This window comes from Lissotriton vulgaris, chromosome 7, assembly GCF_964263255.1.
Source record: "Lissotriton vulgaris chromosome 7, aLisVul1.2, whole genome shotgun sequence".
In the NCBI taxonomy this organism is placed as follows: Eukaryota; Metazoa; Chordata; class Amphibia; order Caudata; family Salamandridae; genus Lissotriton; species Lissotriton vulgaris.
In genome coordinates, this window is record NC_141695.1 from 770751214 (window position 1) to 770770708 (window position 19495).

Consider the following 19495-nt stretch of genomic DNA (forward strand, 5'->3'; position numbering starts at 1 on the left):
TAAAGCCAAGACGTAGTCAATCCTGGAGAGGCTGCTGTGCGCACCCGAGTGAAAGGAGTATTGTCGCCGGGCGGGGATGGAGAAGCCTCCAGCAATCAATAAGCCCCACGGTATTCAAGAAGTCAGGGAGCCAGGACTGCACACTACGAAGATCTCTGGATGGAAAACGGTCTAGGGTCCCTGATCCAACTGCATTGAAGTCCCCACCAACTATAAGCAAGCCCTCCGGCAGGCCCAAAATGGCGCCCCCAAGATCTTGAAAAGTCGTCATTTGTAGGCCAGGGGGGACATAAACAGAAACCAAAACCAGGGTACATCCCTCCCATCTGCCCGTGACGGCGACGTAACGTCCCCTATCGTCAATCACACTAGTCTCCACCTCAAACGGGAGAGACATGCGCACCATGATCCCCGCCCCTCGGGACCCCGAAGAGAACCCCGAGTGCTCCACCATTTTAAACCCTTTCCTGTTGAGTGCGTGGCATGTATTACCAACAAGATGGGTTTCTTGTAGCAAGATGACATCGGGTACACACCTTTTAAACATTTGCAACACGACCCCTCTCTTAATACGATCACCCAGCCCATTCACATTCCAACTCAGTACATTTAACTTCTTACCCCCCATCATCAATGTACGGGTCCCCGCCACCCCCACAAGGAACAGTCGCCGCTACATAGTCAACAGAAGAGTATTCACCTTGCCATAGAAAAGAAAGGAAAAAGAGAACACAAAAGAAAAAGTCAATCCAACCACCCCCCACCCTGCACCCCTGCATTAGACTAAAAAGCCCCCCAACTAGCAGTGTGCCTGTCGCCCCAAAAAACTAATCTACGAAAAGCCCCCAGAGGAGAAAGGAGTCAGCCTATCCCCCCCCCCCCGTTTCCCCCGTTTCCTAAAAAGAACAATAACAAAATACAATAGTCCGCGACTGACTGCGTGTGCAGGCCCATCCGCCGAAGACGGTCCGAAAGAGTCCACTCACTCCTGAAGACCAGGGCCGCTTGACGCCCCTTCCGACTGTTCCTCGGGCGTACTCCGTCGTTGGGGCAAAGTGTCCAGCCAGTCCCCAGCCGCTTCCGGCATGTCGAAGAACACTGCCCGGCCATCATGTTCAATCCGCAGTTTCGCTGGGAATAGCATAGAGTATTTCATCCCCAACTCTCTCAGCCTACGCTTCACGCCCATGAAACTTTGCCTACGCTTCTGCACCGCCTGGGTGAAGTCCGGGAAAAAGTTGATATCGGCGTTCTGAAACTTTAGCCGCCCACCTCTCCTCGAGGCCTGCAGGATAGCGTTCCGGTCCCTATAATTGAAAACCCAGGCAATAATTGGGCGCGGAGAGGCTCCCGGTTTCGGCTGGCCTCCAGGTAGTCTATGCGCCCGCTCCACCGAGAAGAACTTGCTTAGTCCACCGGGAGCTAGATGATTCAGAACCAGGTTCTCGACAAAGAGATCGGTAGCATCCCCCTCAGCACCCTCCGGTACACCAATGATACGGACGTTCTGGCGCCTGGCCCGTCCTTCAAAATCATCGAGCCTGCGGGCAAACGACATGTTCATAGCTTTCAGGTCCCGAATCGCCGACTGCAGGTCAGTCACGTCAGAAGTTAAACTCGACGCCTTTATGTCCAGTGACTTGACTCTGTCGTTAGTTTTGCCGAGATCGGCTCTAATGAGGTTGATCTCGATGGCCAACGTGTCGACCTTGTGTGTCAGCACTTCATGTTGCTTATGCATCTCAGTCTTGATGCCCGCAATGGCTCCCATGACATCCCGGAGGGTGGGTTCCGAGTCGTCCGGTGACACATCTCGCTGCGTGTCTTTAGTGCGTCCTGTGGCTCCGGGCGATCCCTTTGGGAGGGTGAAGAGATCGGAGATAGTGGGCTGAGAAAGGGACGGTTTCCTGCTAACTCTGGGTTTCCCTTTGTCTGGATCGCCCCTGCCCGCCATGTTGGGTGAAGGGGGTCGTCCGGTCCAGAAGGTATCCTGGTCGTCCCCGAAGCCCCAAGTCAGTAGGAGTCAGTATTCGCCTCCACCACTCCTCCAGCACTTCGATCCGCAGAGTGACCCGGCCACTATTTCAGAACGGGGCGGCCTCCTCAGTCCCAGACTGCCACCGTGTAGCGGCACTGCCGTCGCCCACGTAATTCCGGGCTGTGGTGGCGTCGTCGTCCCCAATCTTCAACACGGTATAACTTCGCGTAGAAAACTCGGATCTGCAATCGGAGAACGAGTCCCGCATCAGCAGCAGTTCAGCGAATGATTCCCACTATCGTGGGGCAGGATAGGTAGCAGGAATAATTCGGAGGATCAGAGGGTCTTTGGAGCTCCGAGCTCACGCGGCCATCTTGGTTGCCCGCGAAGCTCCTCCCTACCCATCACCGTTTTTTAGCTCACTGCACCATCCCAGCTCAGAACCTGGCTACATGCAAATTAGTCTGTCCCTGGCCCAGTGCATCATGGGAGCAGGGCAGACCAAACTACCAAGCCAATTCTTATACTGGGAAGGAAACAAGCTTCCGGGGACCGGTTTCTGGCATTACAGCTGTCTTCGGCCCGGCTTGCTTGAATCCTGATGGTGCAATGAGCAAGGGACTCACATCTGAGTATACCCTTCCACGCTTATGGTGGACAAAACGATTCAGAAAAGGGGGTGGTGATGGACAGAGTATCTGAATTAAACAGAACACTCATACCCAGTCAACAGATCAGGGCTTGATCCATCACCGTTTTTTAGCTCACTGCACCATCCCAGCTCAGAACCTGGCTACATGCAAATTAGTCTGTCCCTGGCCCAGTGCATCATGGGAGCAGGGCAGACCAAACTACCAAGCCAATTCTTATACTGGGAAGGAAACAAGCTTCAGGGGACCGGTTTCTGGCATTACAGCCGTCTTCGGCCCGGCCTGCTTGAATCCTGATGGTGCAATGAGCAAGGGACTCACCACCCCCTTTTCTGAATCGCGTTGTAATTATGTAGCATATTATTATGTGGCACTGAGTGGTATTGTGTGGAGTGTGTGTTGCATTTAGTAGAGCGTAATTATGTGGTGTGTAATTATGTGGCACTGAGTGGAATTTGGAGTGTATGTTGCATTGAGTGCAGTGTAATTATGTAGCATATAATTATGTGGCACTGAGTGGTATTTGGAGTGTATGTTGCATTGAGTTCAGTGTAATTATGTGGCGTGTAATTATGTGGCACTGAGTTGTATTTGGACTGTATGTTGCGTTGAGCACAGTGTAATTATGTGGTGTGTAATTATGTAGCACTGGGATGTATTTGGAGTGTATGTTGCATTGAGTGCAGTGTAATTATGTGACGTGTAATTATGTGGCACTGAGTGGAATTTGGAGTGTATGTTGCATTGAGTGCAGTGTAAATATGTAGCATATAATTATGTGGCACTGAGTGGTATTTGGAGTGTATGTTGCATTGAGTTCAGTGTAATTATGTGGCGTGTAATTATGTGGCACTGAGTTGTATTTGGACTGTATGTTGCGTTGAGCGCAGTGTAATTATGTGGTGTGTAATTATGTAGCACTGGGATGTATTTGGAGTGTATGTTGCATTGAGTGCAGTGTAATTATGTGACGTGTAATTATGTGGCACTGAGTGCTATTTGGAGTGTATGTTGCATTGAGTGCAGTGTAATTATGTGGCAATGAGTGGTATTTGGAGTGTATGTTGCATTGAGTGCAATGTAATTGTGTGCCGTGTAATTATGTGGCACCGAGTGGTATTGTTTGGAGTGTATGTTGCATTGTAATTATGTAGCATATAATTATGTGGCACTGAGTGGTATTGTGTAGAATTTTTGTTGTATTCAGTAGAGTGTAATTATGTGGTGTGTAATTATGTGGCACTGAGTGGTATTTAGAGTGTATGTTGCGTTGAGCGCAGCGTAATTATGTGCGTGTTGTATTGCAATGCTGCGTTGCAGTCCGTCTAATGAAATTTGTGTTATCTATGTATTTATTAAATGAACTGCTTTTGTCCTAAAAAACACCCATAGTCAACATTTGGCAACCAATGAAAAACAAGACTAAAGACTCCTTGTTCTGACGCACTATTTTAGGGACGGCTGAGCGCTTCTTGTGACGGATTTATAGGCAGTGGGCAATGCAACTACAGTGGGTTGTTTTTTCTTTTGAAAGGCCTAGGTAAGGGTTGCTATATTTCTTTTATTATGACCGTGAAATCTGAAATGAGTGTGTTCCTATATAATTTGTGTAAGAGTCTTGTTAAAGTAAAAAGCATATCTAGGCATAGAAATAGTAGACAAGTACCTCAAAAAATGTCAGTACGCTAAGATGACGGTAACTTCCTGGAGTCACAAGCTCGGGAACCTTTAAGCTTGGACCATCTTTGCTACCTTACGCCATTATATGCTAAATAGCCTAACCTCAAACACTGCTGAACATTAATGTCTGGTTTAAATGGTAACCTGAAATTACTCTCTCGGAAACCACACACTGCTGTCTTGAACGAGCGCTGACACTGCCATCTGTCAGACTTAGTGCTGTATATTTCAGGAAGTGAGATTAATGTATGTGTCACATGTGACTCCGAAATTTTACCGAGGCCTGCGTGTGACAGCGAGTTCCACCTACTGTCACTTTTGCCTAAGAACCCTTGGGCTGCGGCTCGGCCGGTCCGGCTCACCTTCACGGAAACCTCGCAAGACGAGAGCTTAGGAAACAAAAGTTCCTCGTAGGGTGCACGCAAGCCATAGCCCCCGCCTGAAAAACAGGCGTGGCCCTGGAGCGTCCCAGCCCTCACCACCGCCTGACAGCAGGTAAGAGACCCGCTCCCCTTTTGCTGGCCCTGCCCATCAGAACCGCCTTTTCCTGTTAGGCCTCTCCCCCCGGGCCCGCCTCCCACGTCAGCGACTTCAAAGATGTTTAGAGAGCTTCAGGGTAGGCGAGGAGGTGCCTAGAGATCCTCACAAAGATTATCCTGGGGCCAAAAATGTAGCCAGTGATGTGATTAATGCCAGCCAGGGTGGCGCGGGGTGTTGGTAGAAGTTATTGGCGGTAAGGTGTAGAGGAAGCGAAGTCAGGGTTCATTGGCAGCTGAAGTCCCGGGTCCCAGGAGGGGGCCCGGGTGAAGACCAGCGCTGCGGGGCTACCATGCCGAGACTGACCCGCTGCATGCCGAGGGAGAGAGGGACACGTGGAAGAGCCAGGTGAGTGGGGGAAATGTGTGCGTGCGTGTGTCTGTGTGTCTGTTTGTGTGTGTGTCTGTCTGTGTGTGCACGCACGCGTGTGTGTGTCTGTATGTATGAGTTATACACTTCCTCTGTTCCTGCGTGTGTGTGCGTGCATGGCTGTGTGTGCGCGCATGAGCGTATGAGTGGGGTGGAAGGGGGGTGTGCGTGCGTGGCTGTGGTCTGTACCTAAATATGTATGCTTTTATTCCTGTGCTGTTTCATCTGCCATCGCATCTTTCGCTGTAAATGGTGGCAAAAGCAGCTTAAAATCTGGGTATTTTTGCGGTCAGTGGACAAGGGTGGGGGAAGCACTTAATGTGCACGTGCGTGGGAGTCGGGTGCCCGAAAAGGAGGCGGCTGATCGCCTGTACACGCGATGCGAAGGACAAAAGCGTGCACACGCTGAAATCTGAAACAGCCCTGCGTGACCTCCTAGCAGCATGTGAGATAGGAGATGCGCACGGCGCCGGCCTGGGCGTGCGGTCCCACGAAGTGAAATCGCAGAGAGCTTGCTCGTGCCCATCTCCTGTCTCAGATTCCAAGGAAGTGGCCAACAATAGATACTTCGCTGGACGCAAGCTCGACCTAAGAAATTAGGCTCCAGGCCACTTCTAATCAGCCCCCTAGAGAGCAAAAAGGAGAATTATTGGGGAAGATCTTTGTTATGCCCTTATGAGAAGAGATGATAGTTATAAGGCCTTATGGTCAAAGTATTTGTTTCATCCGGTGTAGAAGTCTGAATTGTATACTTGTACGTTCTTTAGTTTAGTAATATTTTGCTTTTGGTGAATAGGAGGATATTTAGATTCTTGTATTTATCATTTGACATTTATTTATCCTCGGTTTATTTTTATAGAACTTTGAACTTTGGCGATTTTACTGGAAGGAGCTGGTTAGATGTTTATTGGGCATCCCAATCTAGATATATGTTACAAATCATGGAGTATTACACTAGAAAGGTATGATGGATTACTGGCTGAATTAGTCACATTTGCAGGGAACAGCCTTTTAATGAGGAACATCCATTTGGTGTATACACAGCCATTTGAGTGTGAGGGCAGGGGCGTGATTTTCATGTCTCAAACTTTTCATGGACCACGTGCATGTTCACAAATTAACGTATTGATTTTGATGCAAGCCTATCCTGTATAATAATGATGAGGTGGCTAACACTGCTTACAACATTAGATGGTGCTTTTTACAGAGCTGTTGTGTGTTCCCTTATCCTTGATTGCATTTTTTAAACTTAGAAATGGGTACTTAAGCTATCTGTGGCCTCGTATGGAGTTTTTGGCAAGGCCCTGAAAATTGTTAAACATGTCCTTGCATATATATGTTACATTTTTTATCAGCATTTGTATCGTGCAAGTTTTGACTTTTCTCTTCATAGAGCTTTTGGAAGTTCAGCAACATACTCATTGTCATGTTACTTAAAACACACAACACACACACTGGCGCATGTTGCACCCTCTGGTGTGTATGTCAGGATCCAACTTTATTCATTATTTAAAAAAACTTTTTCCATTCAGGTGCATTTCCCGTGGCATTTTGAGAAGAACGAAGGAGAAAGACAGAAGGGGGGTATTACACCGCCCACAGTCATGAAGATACTGGACTGGGGAGAAAATCACATACCATTCAGAAATTTGACATTGATGGATTTCACAAACCTGATGAAGTCCTAATGGACGAAACGTGTTGGCTGGGCTGAGGGAAAAAGCTTTTTTGAAATATTGAATGAAGTTTGAATCTGAACTCGTATACAAGACTCCTGAATAATTGACTCACATCACATTATGGATATTGGATATGTTTTGGACAGTACAATATTTAAATTATGTCTATCCATCAAACAAAAATTTCTATATTCTAATTTACTCTCCTTTTCAATTGCTGAAATTGTTGTTTATGGTTTGTGGCTTCAAAGCAGTGAAGTCACAAAACGTAGAGTGAATTTGAATTGTTCATAGCAAAAACTAAACACTAGTGTAGCATTAAGGCCCACACTGCTGGTGCTTATATTTTTGTCTTGTATGTCAGGAGGATATCAAGGTCACAAATATTGACCTACAAATATAGCAACTGCAGGCTACTGATTAATAGATATACTATTCTTAACTCCTTCGATGTGAAGATAGGAATGACAAATCTACATAGACTATTATATATTTACATTGTGTTAGTCAATATTATTGAGTCAATATATTTGTAGGATGATCAATGTTATTTTAAGGATTTTTGGGGAGAGCTTGCCATTACCACACTGTCTTTCCAGACTGGCTGCAGAGGTGGCGAGTCTTTCTACAACTCTTTAATGGGCCTGGCGAAGGAGGTGGACAAGGTCAGGACCGGGATGACTCAGAATCTTTAGTCATTGTGGGGAAGGATGCTGTAGTTGATAGCCGTTTCTCTAGCAGTGTGGACGAGAACGGCGTATGCCCAAGCCTGGCTTAAATGTTAGCAGGTGGGGCCAAGGGGAGGTCAGAAGAGTGGGGTAGGATAGAGGATATAATGCAATTTATAATTCTTTCTTGGACAAAGGACAGTCATGGAAGACTATTTATGGCAACCAGGCAGATATTGCCTTTACAGGCAAGCTTTGGTGGGATTATGCATCCTCCACACGCAAGATTGGGAGGAAAATATATAGAAGGCACATCCTGGGAAATTGACCTTGACCTCTGGTCTGGGTCAACTTTCTCCCCAGCAGCTACACTGTGCCATCACCGCGCTGCAGTCACTTCACCTCCTCCTGGTGAGGTTCATGTCTGGTGCCTGCTCCGCTGCCAATCCTGCCTGCGGATCTCAGCCCCCGTCCTGCACCTCGCTACAGCCCTCAGCTGCCACCTGCTGTCCCGCGCTTTATTTATTTTATCCTCTTTTTCTACTGCTCCATTTATCTTTAATTTAATTTATTCTTAAACCTTTATTTTTGCCTGTGCTTGGTCACACCGCTGCTGCCTTTGCGGCCCCTCCACCCCAGACAACCCCCGGCAGGCAGCCTCTCCCCCTCCCCTATTTAATGGCGGCTACTGCCCGGTTGTGCAAAAGGCAAGCCCGTCTGCGCCCATCTGCGACCTGTTTGCAACCCACGCCAGGGACCCTGGATCTCCCACCACACACAGCTACGCCCCTACCAATCCTCCTCGCACTCAACCCTGGAAGAAGCAACAACTGCCAACAAGCCGCACCGAATACAACCCATGGCCAGTTCTCCTGCACCACTGCCGTCAGATCTTCACCCCCGCCCCGGCAGCCAACACCACCGATGCCCTAAGATGCATCCTCCTCAACGTGAGCACCATGCACAGACACACCATGGAGTTCTGGAACCTCCTGGACTAATTCTCACCCGACGTCCCCTTCTTCACGGAAACCTGGACCAATGCCTCCTCCGCCCCTGACATGGCCTTCGCCATCCCGGATGGATACAGGATCCAGAGAAAGTACTGCCACAAACACCCGGGAGGGGGCCTCGCCATTGCACACAAAAACTTCCTCCACCTCACCACCTCCAGCTAAACCTTTCGCTGCTGAACACCTGCACTAACACTTTCAGACCAACCCCAACTCCACACTCCCCGGTACCCTCGCATACAGACATCCCAACCCCGGACCCTCTCCGCCGACACCATCACCAACCTCATTGCATCCCACGCCATTGTCACCAAGAACTACATTTTCTCTGGAGACCTAAACTTCCACATTTGACAACCCCAACAACCCCAACTCCGTCGCCCTCCTCGATAACCTAGCAAAGATTGGACTAAAACAACTCGTCACCACACCGACCCACAAGGCAGGACACACCCTCGACCCATCTTGGCCGGTGGAAACAGCATCCACTTCAGCCACACCATGCAACCCTCATCCAAGGTACCTTTCCAATGTCCTGAGTGCAGTTTTTTAATAGTTCAAGTTCAAGTTCAGTAATTTGTATAGCGCACTATTCACCCAGAGGGTCTCAAGGCGCTTGTGGGAGGGTTGCATTATTTATCGAATAGCCATGTTTTAAGTTCCTTTCTGAAGGTTATGTGTTTCTGTGTAAGGCGGAGGTGAGTGGGGAGAGTATTTCAGGTCTTGGCCGCCAAGTAGGAGAAGGATCTATCTCCCATGGTGGATCTATGGATGCGTGGGACTGCGGCGAGGGCTTGGTTGGAGGATCTGAGTTGGCGAGTGGGTGTGTAGAACGACACTCGGTTGTTGAGGCATTCTGGTCCTAGTTTGTAGAGGGCCTTGTGTGCGTGGGTGAGGAGACGGAATGTTATTCTCTTGTTGACGGGAAGCCAATGGAGGTCTTTCAGGTGACCGGTAATGTGGTCTTGGCGAGGGATGTCTAAAATGAGTCTGGCTGAGGCGTTTTGGATGCGTTGGAGTTTTTTCTGTAATTTGGCTGTGATTCTGGCGAATAGGGTGTTTCCATAGTCCAGTCGGCTAGTGACCAATACGTGGGTGACAGTCTTTCTTGTCTCGGAGGGGATCCAACGGAAGATTATTTTGAGCATACGAAGTACGTTGAAGCAGGAGGAGGAGACGGCGCAGACTTATCTGGTCATCGAGAGGGAGGAGTCTAGGATGAAGCCTAGGTTCCGTGCGTGGTCTGTGGGAGTGGGTGCTGTGCCCAGAGTCGATGGCCACCATGAGTCGTCCCAGGCAGAGGGGGATGATCCTAGGATGAGGATCTGCACGTTTAAACCACATCTGACACTGGCTATTTGTAAACAAGCCCCGACTGAGTTGAGTGGGATGAGGATAGTATTAGGCACTTCAATCAATGCTCGCTCGCTTTGTAAACATGCATCCGAGTTTGCTATGTTTGTTGAGGCACATGCTGTAGATTGAGCCTTTGTTACAGAAACCTGGGGGGAATGTTTGGACAAGACAGGATGGGAAAAGGGGGCTGGGGCTAGCTGTTATATTTAGAAGTATGTGGAAAAGGATTTTTAACTCCCAAAATAAGGGACCAAATTGGGAATCCTTATTGTTTAGAATTCTGCTAGACAACCACTATACCTTTTAATAGCATTTTATTCTATCGACCCCCTGGCCTCTGGGCAGAGTTTCTGAACACCGTAGGCAGCTCCCTGGATATTTTATCTCAGTCATCAGGCCTTACACTCTTGGGTGACTTCAATCTTCACCCTGAGGATCCCTTAGATAGAGATGCGATACGTTTTCTTGACAAACAGTTTAGGCCTCACTCAGCAGGTGACAGGTTGCATTCACAGGGACATCTGCTTGACAGATTGTTCACAAACAATACATCCTTGCATTGTCTTCCATTGGTTCCACTTGTATGGTCAGATCCTAAAGCGGTTATGTTCGCAGTCTCGGTCCTAAACCTTCAGGCAAAGAAATCGAAATACAATCACTCGAAAAGGGTTCGACCTTGGAACAAGAATGCAATTGATGACCTTGTAAGTACTCTGTCACAGAATCCACCCAATTTCATAGAGAATCCATGTCAGGCAGCAGCGGCCTTTGAGGAATGGCTTAGGAGCTCAATAGATAAGGTGCTTCCGGTCAAATCCATGACTAATCATAGATCAAGGCACTCTGAACTTTGGTATTCGGAGCATCTTAGACGGAAAAAAACAAATATTTTGCCACCTGGAAGGGAAGTGGAGATCTTCCTATGAAATTAATGACAGTACAGTATATAAACAAGCTTTGCTTGACTATGCCATTTCTGTGTATAAGGAGAAAACCTGTTATTTCACTTCAGTTGTAATAACTTCAAAAAACTCCTCTAAGGAACTGGTTGCTACAGTGAAAACGTTAGCTAAATGCCCTGAGGTGACTGATTCACCAATAAACCAGACCTTCTGCAATTCTTTTGCCACTTTTTTTCAAAACAAAGTTAATACGGTCTATAGTGGTTTCTCCCGACATCCTTCTCAAGGGACGTTGCCATCCTCCGGGACTCCAGATATTTCTGTGGTGGGAAGTAAAATTTCCCCGGTCCCCTCTGACTTTAGCCAAATTACTGAACTATCCTTTTTTCTTTCATTGACTACCGAAGAGGTCACTGAGCTCCTACTGTCCACCAAATCTGTCTCCTCACTAGATCCCTGTCCCCCCAAAATTTTTCACATCTTGCCAGAGGTATTTGCTTCACACTTTTCCACTATTTTTAATCAAATGTTTTCATCTGGGATATTTCCCACTAACTGGAAATTGGCGTCTGTCCTCTCCCTCCTAAAGAAAGCAAATTTAGACAAGGCAGAGCTAAATAATTACCACCCAATTTCCAGACTCCCCCTGCCTGCAAAAATGATGGAAAAAGCCATGAATACGGTTATATCTGATCATATTGAAAAGCATGACTTTCTGGACACCTTTTAGAAAGCAACATAGTACCGAATTGGCTCTGATTTCAGCTTCCGAACTGATTAGGCAGACAGTTAATGCAGGAGGCAATGCAGCACTGGTGCTGCTTGACCTCCCTGCAGCATTTGAAATGGTGAATCATCAAAAACTATTGGAAGTTCTTGAGGGGATTGGCATTAAAGGGAAATCGCTTGCTTTACTAAAATCATTCTTGTTCGCCCGAGAACAGTATGTTGCTCTTGCTGAACTTAAGTCGCCGAATTTCATATTGCCATGTGGAGTGCCGCAGGGCTCATCTCTGAGCCCCACTCTTTTTAATATTTATGCTGCCTCGCTGTCAAGGCTAATTAGATCCCTGGGATTCTCTGCTATTACCTATGCAGATAACACCCAGATTGTGGTCTCAGTGACTGGTTCTCCAGCTGACACAGTGGCACAGTTTCTTCGCCAGGTGGGGGACTGGATGGCCACTAATTGTCTGAAACTGAACGCTGGGAAGACTGAGGTCTTACTCTTTGGTAGCCACACACATTTCTGGTCCCCTGCTTTGTGGCCCTTGGAGTTGGGCTCGCTACCTAATCCTAAGAACAGGGTAAAGAACTTGGATGTCACGTTTCCTTTGAGGGCCATGTAAACCAGGTCACATCTAGTTCCTTCTATACACTAAAGTTATTAAGAAGGATTTTTTGAATTCATTCCAGCAGAATAGAGGAAGTTAGTGGTCTCTGCTCTTGTTTTATCTAGAGCTGATTATTGTAATGGTCTATTTATGAACCTTCGCAAGAAATGCAGACTGTGCAAAACACTGCAGTGCATCTATTGCTGAACATTCCAAAACATAAATCTGCCTCCGCAGTGCTCAAAGGACTACACTGGTTACCAGTGAAGAGGCAGATAGAGTATAAGGCTCTCTGCTTTGCATTCAAAGGTATTCATGACACAGGGCCAGCCTTTTTCAAACAGAATTTGTAGCCATTTTTCCTGTCCACCAGCTATGCTCAGCGCGATCTCATAATTTGGTTGTCCTCAGGTTTAAAAAGTGTTCTTGGGGTGGCAGGAGTTTTCTGGTCAGTACGACCAGACTTTGGAATACACTTCCAGTTGCGGATTAAGGAAGAAACTCACCTGTTGCCTTTTAGGAAGGCGTTAAAAATTTAGCTTTTTAATCTTTGAGGTGGTCACATATTGGTCTTTTATGTCCTGTGCCGAGCTAGCACCTTGACACCTTTGGATGAATGTTTGGTGCTTTATAAATTTCTTTTTTATTTCATTTTCATTTCATGTACAAACCACCACTGCGTACACTTCCTCGTCGACAAACCCACACCACCCAAACCCGCTCCATGCTCCCCGCGAAGAAACTGGAGCAAAGTCACTGAGAAGTAACTCAACTCCACCCTCAACCTAAACAACCACACTGCTGCAACCGAAGCCAACCGCGCAGCCAGAGAGTTCCACACGTGGGTCTCCAACTGCGCAGACAAGCTCACCCCGCAACACAACCCCGACAAACAGTGCTCTAGAAAAGCCACCTAGTTCACCACCGACCTCCAAGAAGCCAGGCGCACCTGCAGATGCCTAGAGAAAAACTGGAGAAACAACGGAAAACTACACCACCTACAGAAACGCCATGACAGACTACCACCAACACATCAGAACCACCAAAAGGACTTTCATCCACAACAAAACCCTCGTCCACTCCAGCAACTCCAAGGAACTCTTCAGCGTCATCCACAAATTTACTAAGCCCCGCAGCAAAGCTACGGACATCACCCCCTCCCATGTCCTCTGTGACAAGCTAGGATCCTACTTCCACCTGAAGATCAAAAACCTCTATGACAAATTATAAAAACTTACACCTGACTACGCAGCCTCCCCACCCTCCGGCATCTCCAGCCAACCCACCATTTCCTCCTGGACTCCAGTCACGACCGAAGAGACAGCATCAACCATGAAAAGCATCCACTCAGGGGCTCCCACTGACCCCGGCTACCACATCTACCACAGAGCCGCCACTGCCATCGCACCCAAACTACAACTCACCATCAACACAACATTTAAGACCGGCACCTCAGCAGACCCTACGGACCTCAAGAACTAGCAGCTCATCTCGTTCATCCCCTTCGTGGCGAAAGTTGTTGAGGAAACCGTTAACACAGAACTAACAAGTTTAATCGAAGACAATGCCATGCTCGATCCTTCTCAATACGGATTCCGCAGCAACCACAGCACTGAGACTGCCCTACTTTCCGCCACAGACTACATCTACACCCTCCTTGACCAAGGCCACACCACAGCCCTGATCCTACTGGACCTGTCAGCAGCATTTGTCACAGTATCACACTGCACATTTGCAGCCAGACTGCACGATGCCAGCATACGAGGAACCGCCCTTGACTGGATCCGATCGTTTCTCAACAGCAGAAGCCAAAGGGTCAGACTTCCACCCTTCCTCTCCAAACCCACAGAAATCAACTGCGGAGTCCCACAAGGATCATCGTTCAGCCCAACCCTCTTCAACATCTACAAGGCCCGCCCTTGCCGCCATCGTCCTACAGCATGGCCTCAGCATAGTATCCTACACCGACGACACCCTGCTCATCCTCTCCCTCATGAAGGACCCCACCATCACCAGACTCAACTTCCAGAAAAGAATGCAAGGCGTTGCAGCCTGCATGTGAAACAGCTGCCTAAAGCTTAACTCAGAAAAGACTGAACTCCTCGTCCTCTGAACCACCCCATATGCATGAAACAACACCCGTTGGCCCACCGCCCTCTGCAGCCCCCGACCCCCACAGGCCACACCAGAAACTTTGTAATTGCACTATACTCAGCATCCCCTGACACGAGCACATCAGCCAACACCCACGGAACCTCCACTGGCTCCCTATCGAGAAGAGAGTTACTTTCAGGAGACTCACCCATGCCTACAAATGCCTACACAACACCTTGACCCTAATACCTCAACAACAGAATCATCCTCCACGTACCCTATAGAAACCTCTGATCCACCTACCTCCTCCTCACCGAAACCCCACGCATCCACAGAGCCAAAGCAGGGGGAAGATCCTTCTACTATATCGCGTCCAAGACCTGGAACAAGCTCCCAATCGACACCCCGGGGCACTCCCTCCCTGTACACCTTCAGGAAGGCTCTCAAGACCTGGCTCTTTGGCTAAAAGGAACTGCTGACCTCCCCACCCACCCTACCCAAGCGCCTTGAGACCCTCACGGGTGAGTAGCGTGATTACAATTCCTTGATTGATTGATTTATTGATTGATTGATTGACTGGTGATCCTAAGAGGAGCCCTTTGTCATTCAGCATTTTAAGTGTGGTGCACTTGGTTCTCCCTAGGATGTGCATTGGGAGCAGCAAGGCGTTTTTTGTTCTCAGCCCTTTTAGCAGGGATGTTTTTCCTGATATTTGCGGGTCCATTAACTTTTTGGGGGCATGGGGAGTAGGGCCATTCTCTGGGAGGTAGTTTGTTGGTCTGACATGGACCTGTGGGTCTGGATCTACAAATCTAAGGCAGATCAAAGGAGTGCAGGCAGGAGCTTGTTGCTGTTGTTATTTCCCAAAGTTAGGTTTGCTCGGTTTCGCTGGGGGGCAGCTATTCAGACTCGTTGTGCTGGGTCAGAGCAATGTTAGAGGGGGAGGAGGGGCGTTTTCTGAATAATGGCACAGGTTTTCAACTTAGTTTCTGTTTTACAGGTTTTGTTCCCGGGATTCAGGCTACAGGTTTGAAGATATGGATTATAGGCCACTCGCACGTCTAGTGGGGCAGGAAGACACTAGAGATCTAGCAGTTACGAAGTACTTTTTGTTGTTTTAGTCTCTATGTACTCTGGTATGAAAAAGGGGAATGAGAGGGAGGGTGCCCCTTCCCCTTTGAAATTAGACTACCAAGAGAGGGTAAGTGTCCTGATATACTGCTCATACATTTAGGTGGGAACAAGCCGGTGCTTCAGCAGGGTTGGTCAGTGTTAACTCCATGAAGGGGGACCTGTGACAGATTCATGAGATATGGGCTGGTTGCTACATTTTGTGGATGGAGTTTGTTCCACAAAGGGTTGTTCATCAGCCATAGTCAGGGCTAGGAGGAAGCAATTCTAGGAAATGCGTCCCCCTTTTTTGCAAGGGCATTGTCCTGGGCAGAGTTGAGCTTCCAGATCTTTGTTATAAAGATGTAGTATTTTCGAGGAGACTGGGTACGGTTCTCCTCCACAGGCATTGAGCTAGTGTTGGTGAAGGTACTCAACAACTGGTAGTTCTAAACTCTTTCCATAAGTGGTGGGAGGGCAGACGAAGGGTGCACTAGTGGGCCACCTTTTTCTGGGTGGCGGTTGGCAGAGAAGTTGCAATGGTTTACCAAACTTTATTGTTGTTGTCAGCTGCAATTCAGGCTGAAAGGGCCTTGGTAGGCAAGTTCACGCCTAGACAAGCCAGGAAGTTTAAGGACCTGTAGGAAGTTTAATTGATTAAGAGGTTAATAGATGTAGCAAAGAGGGAAGGGAGTTTAAAGGTCTCCGTTGCAGTTGACCAGCTCTGGCGCATGTATGATATTGCTGAATTGAGTTTTGGTGGGGAGGACATTTTAGGGTTGGCTCAGCTTAACATAGGTGATTAATTTTGTATAGTGAGGATCTAGTTTTGTAAGGCAAAGGCCACGGTTGTTTTATGATGTGAACTTTTTCAATAAAGCAGCGTTTTTCACACCAAACCGGTGGCAGTGGTCTGCACTGCTCCCCTCTTCCCCCAAAGCACAATAATGAAAGGAAATATTTGTTGATAAAACTGTAACAAGTGTTAAAAATTTCCCTTCAACAAAATACAGTACATAAATCACAAAAGACAACTCAAAAATAATGATATCGCTTAGGAAAGTTTTCAAAGATTGTAGAAAAGAATTGTCTTTGGGCACAGGGGAAACATGACATGAACAGTAATCAAGTGCTAGTACTATGCCTCTATTGGCCCACAATAGAATCACAGTAGAGAACACTGTGAGGGGTGAGAACTTTTACATGACGGCTTCTCTCTGAGAGTGTGAATGATTCTTGAAAGTGTAGAGTTCCTAAAAAACATATGCACTATTTAGGATACCTGTTGTAAACAGGCAGTATGGCAGTCAGCTGGAGCTTATGAAACGCAATGCATCACTCTCAGATTTTATCCTCTCAACACTATCACACTCTGACAGTCTGCAATCAATGCAACTTTTGTCTACGCATACCAAAAGTCAGTGGTTGTGGCCAAGAAACTAAGGCATGCAACAATCCAACTTTTAAAGAAATTGTTTCACAAAATGCTGTAGCAAGTAGTGTGGTCAGGCTCAGCCAACATGGCTGCTTAAAAGCAATGTTGTGCGCCCCAAAGGTCTCATACTTGGCATTTATTCTTCAGTTAGGGTGATCACCTGGCATGGAGGCAAATTCTGGACCAGACTGTAGAACCTCAGGACAAGAGGGCAAAATTCTGGCTAAAAGGTACATTTTAAGGTTACATCCAAGGAAAGGCCACACCACCCTTCTTTATCAGTGCATTTATTTACTACTTTCTACACCACATTATTTATTCACTAGGGTCTTTATATGATTGCCTTTAGGTATACTACATTCAGGTGGCACATTATGTCCTTGTTCAATGGTAAATGAATGCCCTTGAGCATGGTGTCGATGGCATCCACCCTACTCAAATTTACCCAGACTTTCCTGGAGAGAAAGCAACAGCAAAATTTTGATTATGTTTGTAAACATTTTAAAACTTATGGCAATTTGCGAAACATTGATGTAAGTGACCTTTTTGCTAGTTTAGACATTTTGAACAAGAAAATCTGGTTCACCTTAATCTCTCGTGGACTTTAAACCTAAAGCATTTTAATGAGGTAAGGCAGATGCTGTGGGCGACGGTCTCAGACAATGGGCCTCGTTACGATTTTTGTTAGAGTAACCTCTGGCCAACATTGCCGTGGATGCGGAACCGAGCGACTTCCGGTCACATTGCGCGGTTGCAAACTTCCATTTTACAATGGAAGCTTGTGCAGCAGTCCAAAACTGCCTGCAGCACAAACTCCCATTGTAAAATGGACGGTTTGCACATCCCCACACCATGTGGTGCCAGCCAAATGGTGCAGCGATGTTGAGGGGAGCACCATAGGTCTGTAGTCCTGTAGTCTCACACCACTTGAGTGTTCATCCGGGACATTACATTTATCTGAGAACAAGACCGGATCTACCAATCAACACCAATTAAAGACCAGAAAGAAATAGAGTTCAGATGGGAGATCCACAGCAACTGATTCAAAGGGTTGTTGCTATGAAATGGACAAATAAGGAAGAGAACAACAACGCAGGGCAATTCCTAAAACCAGACAACGTGAGCCCACCAGGAGGATCGGAAAGCTTTGCATACCTGGTGAGTTGTCTCAGCAGAGGAGAGAAACAGAAGAGGCACTGTTAAGTAGTTAAGCAAGCAGCACCCACCCTGGCAAACTGTTCTGGTGCAGTGGACTGGTGGCCGTGCTTGTGAAGGGTGAGCAAGGGCCATACCCTTTGGAAGGTTGTTCCATGAGAAATTGCCCACTCTGTCCATGTCTTAAATTGGGTTTGCATTCGATCCATGGCTGAACCAGTGATCTGGCTCATCCCTAAGTGCCAAAGTACATGTAGAACATTAACAATATTTGGGATGTAAATTACACAAGCAAAATTTAAGAACATGAAAAAGATTTTAAAATGTTAGAAGTATTTTTTTAACATATGGTATTGTTTTCCCCTTTATATACAATTAAACACCAGATTGACTTGAGAATCAGTTACATTTCGAAACATAGGGAGTACCTGCTATTCCCCCACAGATTTGCAGGATGGAAATCTGGGCAGAGCGACACAGTCCCTCTGAGCCTAGTTTGCTTTTTGTCTTCTCTTCTGCTTTTGGTAACGGGCCATCTAGCGCTACTGAAGATGATGGTGCTACCCCAGTTATTGTATTATTTTGCAAACCTTCCCCTGCTCATCCCTTGTTGATTCTTCTGGTACGTCCCACGTCAGATTTTGGGGCCAGGGAGCCGATGGCTAGCTCTTTCCACTCTAAAGCTCTCTGTGGTTGCAGTTAGATTGGCCCTTCTAGTCTTAGAATACTATTATTTAGCTGCACCATTGGGGGTTTCGTTGGCTTTCTGGCTACTCCCTGTATGAGGCACGGTTGAACCATAAAGACTTTAAGGAGGGCGTACTGCACTACTCATTGTTTCCTACTGACCATTCTTCCTAAAGCCACCCGGGGTTATTCCACACAGCTTTCTCTTGCCTTACTGGAACTGGTAAACTCACTAACATGAAGAAACCTTACTCTCATGCACTATCATTGCCAAGCCTCCCCTCATGCCCCGAATACGTTAGCTCAGGGCAACTACATCAGTGGCATGCTGCAGCCCCTTAATATTGGGGGATTTATTTGTTAATGGCGAGCTGCTAGATTTCCAAACCCTAATTGCAGACTACAATCTTTACTGGGACAATTCTTTACTCACAAACACCTTAAACAATATTAAAATGCCCTACTTCATGTTCGCCACCTAGCACCAAGCTCACATAGGGACCAGCGGAAAACTGATAAGAAGAGTGTACAGAGCAGTCCTGCAACATGGGGACCACTTCAAGGCTTTTGTACGTACTGGGAGATTGACCTGGCCAAACCTCAGCATGATGTGCGCTGGGCGAAAATATTGGAATATCACCATAAATTATCCTGTGGCCCCTGTTGTAAGTATATTCAATGTAATATTCTGAACTGAGCCTCCCTTATACCTGCCCAAATTAACAAAATGTACCAGGGAGCTGCAGCTGCATGTTCTTGCTGTAGGCAATTCGAAGCTGATTTGCTTCAGATGTTTTGGGCTTGCCCCACACTCCATTCATAGTGGCAAAGAGTTCTCAAGGTGCTAT